We start from the raw sequence: 9,367 nt of genomic DNA, 5'->3' as shown, positions 1-9,367 counted from the left end.
ATGCACCTTCAACACGTATAGTCCAAATTAAATGCATATTAAATTGAAGTAAATCTCTATATCATTTAAAATTTCTTACAAAATGCGTATACATATTCGGTGACAAGTATCCAAGTAAATTTTCAGTCAGCAAATTGATCAAGTTGCTAGTAAAAGGATAATTTACTTTGGATGGGTGGAGGGGGTGCACGTCAATACAAGGGGGCGGATGAGCAGTGGGCCAAGCTCAGGGAAAGATTGCATGATTGAGAAGAGACCACTCCGCAAAATTCTCATTGCTTCACGCCTTCCTTTTGCACAATTGTCTATGTAAGAAAAAACCTCCCCCTTCACATTCCATGATAAAAGCTTTCATCTCAGCATCAGCAACATATATCCACGCTTCACATTCTCCACCCAAGAATACATTTACCTAATAATACTCATGCACATTAAATAATTAAATCACATGTGGAGCTTGTATATATGCATATGGACGAACATAATGCTCATTTATTTCCCTAGATGGATTATTTATTAAACCTCGGGTGTGTACATACATCAAATGTCACTATCAAGTTGGATGGTCACATGGCCATAACATCTCTTGCAAGGTATTCACGACCCAATCACGTTTTTGTACAACAAATATCACTATCATTTGGGGTCTTGTTTTCAAAACTTGAGCACCTGGTTGTGATTTTTGTTTAGTTAGGGGTCCATTGTGCAATGTTATATTACTTTAGGTACTATAAAGTTACAAAGCCATTTTTATTGAGCATCGCTCCCCCTCCCCTACATCCGCGTTCAAAAAAGGTCGCATGCTCCAAGAAGGGTGTTGTTGGCACAGGTGTGCCTCATGATGAGCATCTTGTTCTAGAATGTGACACGTAGGTGAAATCCTAAGTATGCGTGCCACTATAGGTTACCGCCATTAATGGCAGTATTTGAGGGTTGTTTGGTTCAAAGCATTCCACACCTCGAGTTAGACAAGTTTGAGCAACTTAGGTAGGTGTTTGGTACTAGCCACACCGAAGGCATTTTCTAATGAGAAATAAAGCTCACACGCCATACATGTAAAAGTGTGGCAAGATTCCATAAAGTAAGCCAAAGTGTGGCTAAGAATTTGAGCACCAAAGATTGGGAAAGTTGGGAAAATTACTGTACCAAACTACACAAAGTTAGCCACCAACCAAATAAGTCATTATGCACCTTATTGTGGTTAGGCCATAGGACACTAGGTTGTGCAGACAACTAAGGGCAAAACCAAAGCATTGTGACCGGGTTCACTTGATGCCAACGATTTTCTCCAGTCACGCATGTGTATGTTTTAAAAATCACTAGTTCAGAGGCACCCCTTAACAAGGTTACTCCCAACCTCCGTGTGTTACTTGTCGCCTTTGATGGGTTTATACCCATGCACATGAGGGGTGGAAGGGTTGCTATGTGCCCTTTTTTCTATAAATTTTTTATTTTAAATATCTCTCTTCAATGGAGAATCAAATTACAAACCACCAGATAATACCCCACATGTTGTTGAGAAAATATTTTACAATTTCAAGGAAATTAATTTTTGAGAAATAATATTAGAACTAAAATTTAAATACATATGATTTATTGTGTTTATTTGTATAGTTGTAAGGTATTTATAATAAAGAGCTTAATATAATAAAAATTATTATGCATGTTTGCATGTTGAGGTGGGATTTTGCAATGTATGTTGCATGTTGAGGAGGCAGGCGCTGCTATTGGTCACTCGAAGCGAGCAATCCGCGACACGTCGCTTACTGCGATCCGGCGAATGGGCCAGGCCCAGCACGCGGGAACGAGATCGCTAGCTCATGTTGCCAGCGGCAGCAGGCTCGGGACCAGCGAGCAAAAAATGTTTTAATTTCCCTGGAAAATAAATTGTTTATTTTTGCTTTTTTAACTGTTTTATTATTTCCCAGATATTTATTTTATTAAATAAATTATTAAAGTGAAAAAAATCCGTAAATTAGAAAATGTCCGCGAATTTGAAAACATGCCACAAATTTGAAACCAAATTCATGAATATGAAAAAAAATCTTTGCATACTTATTAAATGTTCATGAATTCGAAAAACTTCACTAATTTAAACAAATACACTAATTTTCAAAAATGTTCGTGAACATAAAAAACATTCACGTATTTAAAAAATGCTAATAAATAGAAAAAGATCGATCACGATACTGGACGTGCAGATGATTAGTAGACGGATTTATTATAAACTTAGCGAGCAATCTGCGATGCAACACTTACTGTGATCTAGTGAATGGGCCCAGTATGCAGGAAGGAGATCGCTAGCTAATGTCGCCACCTACTGGAGCGAGTGTCAAAAAAAAACTATTGGAGCGCGATAGCAGACTCGGGACCAGCGAGGAACACATGTTTTAGTTTTCAATTTTCTTAATTTTCCCGAGTTTATTTATTATAAACTTTTGGATGTGAATTTTTGAATGTGAAACAATTAAAAAAAGTGCTTTGTATATTTAAAACTGTTCCTGATTTTGAAATTTTTCACTAATTTAAACAAGTAGACAAATTTTAAAAATGTTCATGAATTTGAAGAATGTTCATGGAGAGATAAAAATGTTCATTAGCAACAATAATGGCTACTATAAAAAAAGGAGTTGGCATGATTTAATTAGTGGACGAACCCATGCTCCACACTCTAGTGAGTGAGGAAACCGGCAAGCTTATTAAATACGGATGAGGAAGCGGGCTTTCGGCCAAGTGATACTCGAGCGCGAATGGTTGCCCAAAGCGTGCACGCGCCTGCGGCCGAAGTCGCAGGTGTTTTTTCATTTTAATTGTTCCAAGGGGATGCGCGGCACTGAGTTCCCAATAAGTAGGCCCGTCACTCACAGGCAGGCAGTCCCTGACGGCCTACTTCCCAGCCCGGCCCCTCACTCTGACATGGGCTGCGAGCCCACCAACCAAACCGCACCAACCCGGCCCTCCTTGGGCTGGAGTCACGAGCGCGCACCACTGCGCCCGGCCGATACGGTGACTCGGACGTGCGTATTTCTGCCGGTCATTGCGTTGTACGGTCGGCGGTGTGGGACTAATCATCGGCAGCACGTATTTTTGTGCTTAGCTTTAGCTAACTCCATGAGCAACTCCTTGCAGTCAAATGAAAAAAAAAATCTCTATGGGCAACTCCTGCCACGACTCCCTCCACAGTCTCATCTTAATTCATCGAGTAAATTGCAAACCCACACACACACCCACACACACACACATTTGCCGCTTTGTTCCCTTTTTGCCACTATTTTTTGTTTCGGCAATGAAAATCTATCTTACTAGAGGTGATTTTTTCAATAAACACTGGTGTGGCCGGTTTGGAACAAATTAATCCGATTTCTAACATGTCGGGCCCGCTGGTCAAGTCCACATGGCATTAAGAGTGAACAACGTTTGCAAGGACCGTTATTTCCGATGTGTGACCCACCCATCAGAGTTAATACTCCCTTGTAACACAACATCAATGGCGTCGATTTAATCACAGGTGTTCTTCTAATATTGTGTCCTCAAAGTTGTCGGCATAAACATGCCCATGATCAGGAAAACATAATTATCATGCAACACTTGAGCTAGTCTTAGAGGCATGACCAGCAATACATTTTACCGTTTGTTATTCCACACGTGCATATGAGTTTTCCTCTAAGCCTTGTGGTTATTGTAGACTCGAGAATTATAGCAGTTATAGCACGGATTATAAACTTAATTACGAATATGGAGATAAATAATAACATTTATTATTGCCTCTAGGGCATATCTTCTATGGTGTTTGCTATGCAATGATTCGTATTTGTAAATTCTGACACAATTAGTTTATCCAAAAGAAATATTGTAATGGTACAAAAGTGATGACTAAATGTTCTTTTAAAAAATATCGTCGAACGTGAAGTTTGACTAAATTGATATTTATAAAAAATGAATTAGAAGCACTAATTGGAAAATACGCATTTTGAGTCAACCATCGCCTTTCGCATGTAGCAACGCACGGGCCATTGTGCTAGCTACTTCGAACTAGGTACTTTTTAAAATGATTTTAGCTACTAATTTTAAACGGAATCACTAAATCTCGGTTGATTGAGATGTAACGGAGTCTCAGTTGCCTTTCCAAGCCGTTGGATACATGCACACCAAGATTCTCTGCTACGAAACTTTTGTTTTTTATTATGATGTGGAACGGGAAGAGATGCATGCACGCGGTTCCGGTCTCTCCAAAGTGTGTGTGCTTTTAGAGAAAGAGCCTACATTCTAAGTGAGAAACTTGTGTTTGGGCTAAGGCCAAGAAGTGCAAAAAGAAAAGGAACATGATATAATCTTGCAAACCAAACAACCAACATTTTCTAAAAAGAAGATCAACATGGCAAAAACATGTTTGCTTTCGAATATTAACAAATAAGTGTATATAAACAACCCCACTTCAATGCTCCACTACTCTCACATCCAGTAATGCTGATTGAGGCAACATTGAAGGACACGAATGTGGGTTCATCAATTCTTTTGGATTGCGGACACCAAAAATTGTATAATCATTGACGATGGTGGTGGACATGAAAAGTGGCAACAAGAATGAGTCGCTAAAAAGATGCGATGATTTTTTCCCTTCTGGTGCATTTGCGCGCACATTAAATTGTTGCATACAAAGGTTAAACGGGACCTTCTTTTGAAAAAAAAAACACAGTACAAACGCAGACTCACAAACACGTACATACAGTAATCCCTAGAGAGGCTGAGCCGACAGGTCTTGAGATTGATGAAATCACTACAAGTGTGTCCCTATCGATGCGAACATCGTCATCCACTGAATAATATTTTGCCTTTCTGAGAAATGAAAGTGTCAAATCTGGGTTCTAATTCTTGCTGGTATTGGGGTACCACTATGCTCCTAACCATCAAACTAGAGATTGTTTCTCAGGGTTAAATCAAAACTGACCAACCCATGTATGGCACGCATACATGCACTGCAGTAATGAACATTAAAACAGGATATTCATTTCTTCTATAGCTCGACATGTGCTTCCCTGTTGGGTCTTTTGGTTCAAGGGACACATCAATTTTCTCTCATGTTGTAACCCACGTGGGTATGTGCTATTAAAAAAATCTCTTCCAAACCAAACGAACAACTATCTCTAGAAAAATCCAACATAGTAAAAATCTGTTTGCATTCAAACTTTTTCAAAATTCTAAAAAAACCGTTGAAATAGTTTGTAAACTCTTGAATAGTATCGAACATTGCAACATTTGTATGTCTCACTAAAAATAAATACAGCACTCCTGTTCCACCCGGTGATAGATAGTGCTCATCTTAAGGAGGCACCATCAAAGGACACCACTAGAACTTCGTTAACTCTATACTCCATGGTCCAGACACGAACCATCATTTTTTAATTACACGCACAGAGCGTGTTTTTTTAAGATAATAAGCATTTTTAATTGTTCTTAGTTTAAAAAAGATATTCATATTTTAAATATGTTCATACTTTTAAGAAATGCTAAAAATTCTCAAAATTTGTTCAAATTTAAAAACATTTAAATTTGTTCACAAAATCATTAAAAAATCATGTGTTCATAAAATGTTCGTCTCCAAAACATGTTCGAATTCTAATAAAAAATTAAAAACAGTTCAGTTTCTTAAAAACTAAAGAAATACTCATGTTTTTCCAAAAAGCAACACATAAAACTGATTGACACACTTATTTCATGCACCACTATTCTTCCAACAAACGTAGGAACTTAGACTGGCTTCTTCATGTTCACACTTGATGCTCGGAACAACAATTAGAGTGTAACCTTATTACCGTTGCTTATCAAAATTGGCTATAAGAAATTGCGCCTGATGGCACGCGGAGCAGGTTTGGCAATGTTTTCGCCCGTTGCAATGCCCGAGCATTTGTTGTGTACTAGTAAAAAGAAGAAAAAAGAGTTGGTACGGTTGGTTATTGGACGAGCCCATGCTCCATGGCCGCTGGGCCAGAGAGTTACACAGCCCGCCCCTCAACTGTGAAACCTGAGACGGGCTACTAGCCCAGCAACCAAGCCGGATGGAGTCACGAGCGCGCACCACCGCGCCCGGCCGACACGGTCGCTCCAACGCCTGTATTTCTGCCGGCTCTTGCCGTGTTCGGTCGCCGGTATGGGACTAATTAATCATGTTTTCTTAAGTAAAGATTAGGAGATTCAAAACCGTCACGAGAACACGCACGTTGCAAGGAGAGGATGAAGGCGGTCGAGGCCGGACTCGCTGCCAACATGCCGGTGGCCAATGCGGCGGTACGGCCATGCGGGCGGTCATATAGGAGGAAGCCATCCGCGTCTGCATTTTAAAGAAGCGGTAGCAGAGGAATATGCGCGCCCTCATTCAATAGCATAATGGGGCGTTCCGTGTCATGGCTGGACTGCCTCTCAAGAAGGAGAAGGAGGTCAGCGACAGGTTGGACAGCTTGGGCGATGAGCAGATCCTACTCCATCTGTACCGCGTCTTCGGCCGCTGCTTCTGCGAGAAGGACGGCAAGGGCGGCTGTGGATGATCTTTTTCATAGCTAGCTTGTAGGTTAAACATCCCAATTTTTGATAGTCCGATGTCATTGTCTTGATGTAGTAGTTGATGGTGTAAGAGCATCTACAGTCGGACGTCTCAAACCATCTCTCATATACCCACGGACAGCCCCAGTCAGTGGCCGGACAGGAGAGAGAGGAAAAAATGACCCTAACCAGACCCCCCATATCTTCTCTATATGTCTGGGCTGACCGCAAACTCTTATATCCATCTTAAATATGGGGAGGATATGAGGGCTTACGGACACGCCCGATCAATCCGCCACGTAGGAAACGGCCTCACCCCGGACTATCTTTTCTCTTTCTTTATTCATTCTTCTCTCGCTCTCTCGCTCTCTCTCTCTCTCGCTCTCTCTCTCTCCATCAATCATGTGCAAGTGATCGGACATACAAGAAAGAAAATAAGGATTGTGGCTGCGTGAATGAACAAATAGGAGCTTTTAGCGGGCGTGTCCGCGAACGTTTAAGAGGTCGAATTAGAGGTATGTGGCCAAAGATGCTCACGTAGTTGCATGAGTTTGTATGAATTTGAGGTATATTAATTGAGGAATCTAGTTGTGAGAAGGAAATTTGAAGCGTGAGTATCCGCGGACGTTTGAGGAACCGAATTTGTCAAGCCCCCGGATGCTCTTACTACTGTACGTAAATGCGCGGTAAATATCATGCGTGCAGTTCGTACATAGTAGTAGCTAGCTAGCTAGCAGAATTGTCGGCCTAACGTGTGTAGAGGTCAGGCAGGAGGTTAACCCAAATGCATGCATGCGTTCACGTTATGCATACGTACACATCACACAACGAATGCATTCGACGTGGCGTTGTTCTTCCTTCCTTTCGATTGACAACGTTCTGCCGCTGTTCAAACGTGCTCTGCACATGAGCCTCTGTACATGCACCGGCTTTTCTGGAGATGCATTCATCCCTTCTGCTCAAAGAGCATGCCCTGCACACGCCCGGAGCGCCGCCGTCCGCTCCACCTGCACCGACATGTGTTGCTCTGTCTCCGTCCCTCGACCAAGGACCCCGCTTGCAGGCTTTCAACACCATGTGCCTGACACAACGCCATCTTCGAATGAGTGGTACATGGATTCAGGCACTTCCGCTCACATGACAGACACTCCCTTTAACTAGTACTCCCTCCGTTTGGAATTACTTGTCGCGGAAATGGATGTATCTAAACAGATACATTTATTTCCGCGACAAATAATTCCGAACGAAGGGAGTATATGTCATTGTCGGCAATGATCAAGCCCTTCCCATCACTTCCACTGGCAACACCATCTGCACGTGCAAATTTACTAGTACTAGTACCAGTACTAGGAAACTACAAACCGACTAAACCTATATTTTCTAAACTAATCAACCGATAGCTTGATCACAAATACAAAAATTGGCTGGACTCTCCATTGGAGAACCTACATGTACTAGTAATTACTGTAGGAATCTGACAAGATTACCTAACAATGACTGGAAATGGCCGCCGGCCGGAGTCATGGCGGCGGCAGGAGGGGGTCGGGGGCACGCGCGGTCAGTTTTTGTTCACACGACATATAAGGCTGAAAAAGGAGTTGGATGACCTGAAGTCTTGTTGTTCACATGAGAAGTTTCAAATTGCTGAAGATATATCAATTGCTCTAATCTTGGTTTCTTATGTTAGGTTAATTGGCTTTGGGCTAATCAACTTTAGGACTTAATCTCGGACTAGAACATCAGTATTATGCGGAAGCATACAAACTTACATTGATTGGCGAAATCCCATGGCTGCTCGATGCAGCCCCTTGTGTAGCCCATGGCTGCACCTTGGGGTCTCCGGCGATGAAGATATGGCCGGGAGAAAAGCAGCACGTATATGGTGTGGACGTGCATCAGGAGCGCCGCTGTAGGAGATGGCCACCGGCACTAACCTTGCGGTGGCCGGCGGTGGTAGTCGGCCTTCCAGCCCATCAGCTCCCTCTTTTTAGGATCGGTTGTTAGCACTCAGGAGTTTTAACCCGTTTGTGTTTTTCTTTTCTTATCTGAACAGGTACGTGACCTCTTCCTTTTATATGGGAACTGATGGACCGGGGACCGAAACCAAAACATTGGGTTTGGGTGCCCCCGATCAAAGCACCAACGTGGGATTGGACTCCCCTTCTTTTTATCTCGGTCTATTACAACCTGAGATCAATTCCAACATTCTCCCCCTTGATCGTAAGGTTAACAAACATCATAAGCCCACTCTTAATAGAAATAACATACCAAAGTAATGTGTTACAATGACCAATGAGATAATGAGATATCACTGAACCTCAGTACGTATAGTACATCATTCTATCTCGAGATGGAAACATAATACTTTATGGGAGTTGGTTTATATGATGGTCCTAATTTCCAGGATTAAAAGGCTTTATGAACCCATGCCGGCAAGATATCATCATAAAATGGGTGATAAGCCTTTAGTAAGCGGTACCGCAAAACTTTATAAATCAAACACCATAGGTTTGATCCTGGACTCTATCTTTCACAACAGAGACATTATGTCAATGATTTTGGCAATAGCAATTGACTTGTTGTTACTCACATAGAGAACTGCGTGCTCATAATAGCAGTAAGTGTCTTAGAGATGTTGTCTATCACTCTTAACTCGGGAATAAAACTTCTTGACATACAACCTTCCCAATAGCCTCTTGGCATGCCACATAAGTAAGTGCATTATTTCTAATGCCATCAGTGTTATTATAGAGCTTTTCCACGATATAGCTCCATGTGCGAGAGTGAGGATGTAACATAGCGTGGAAACTTTAAGATCCACACATCTCGC

Source organism: Triticum aestivum, chromosome 6A (assembly GCF_018294505.1).
Source record: "Triticum aestivum cultivar Chinese Spring chromosome 6A, IWGSC CS RefSeq v2.1, whole genome shotgun sequence".
Classification (NCBI taxonomy): domain Eukaryota; kingdom Viridiplantae; phylum Streptophyta; class Magnoliopsida; order Poales; family Poaceae; genus Triticum; species Triticum aestivum.
This window is presented reverse-complemented; position numbering follows the sequence as displayed.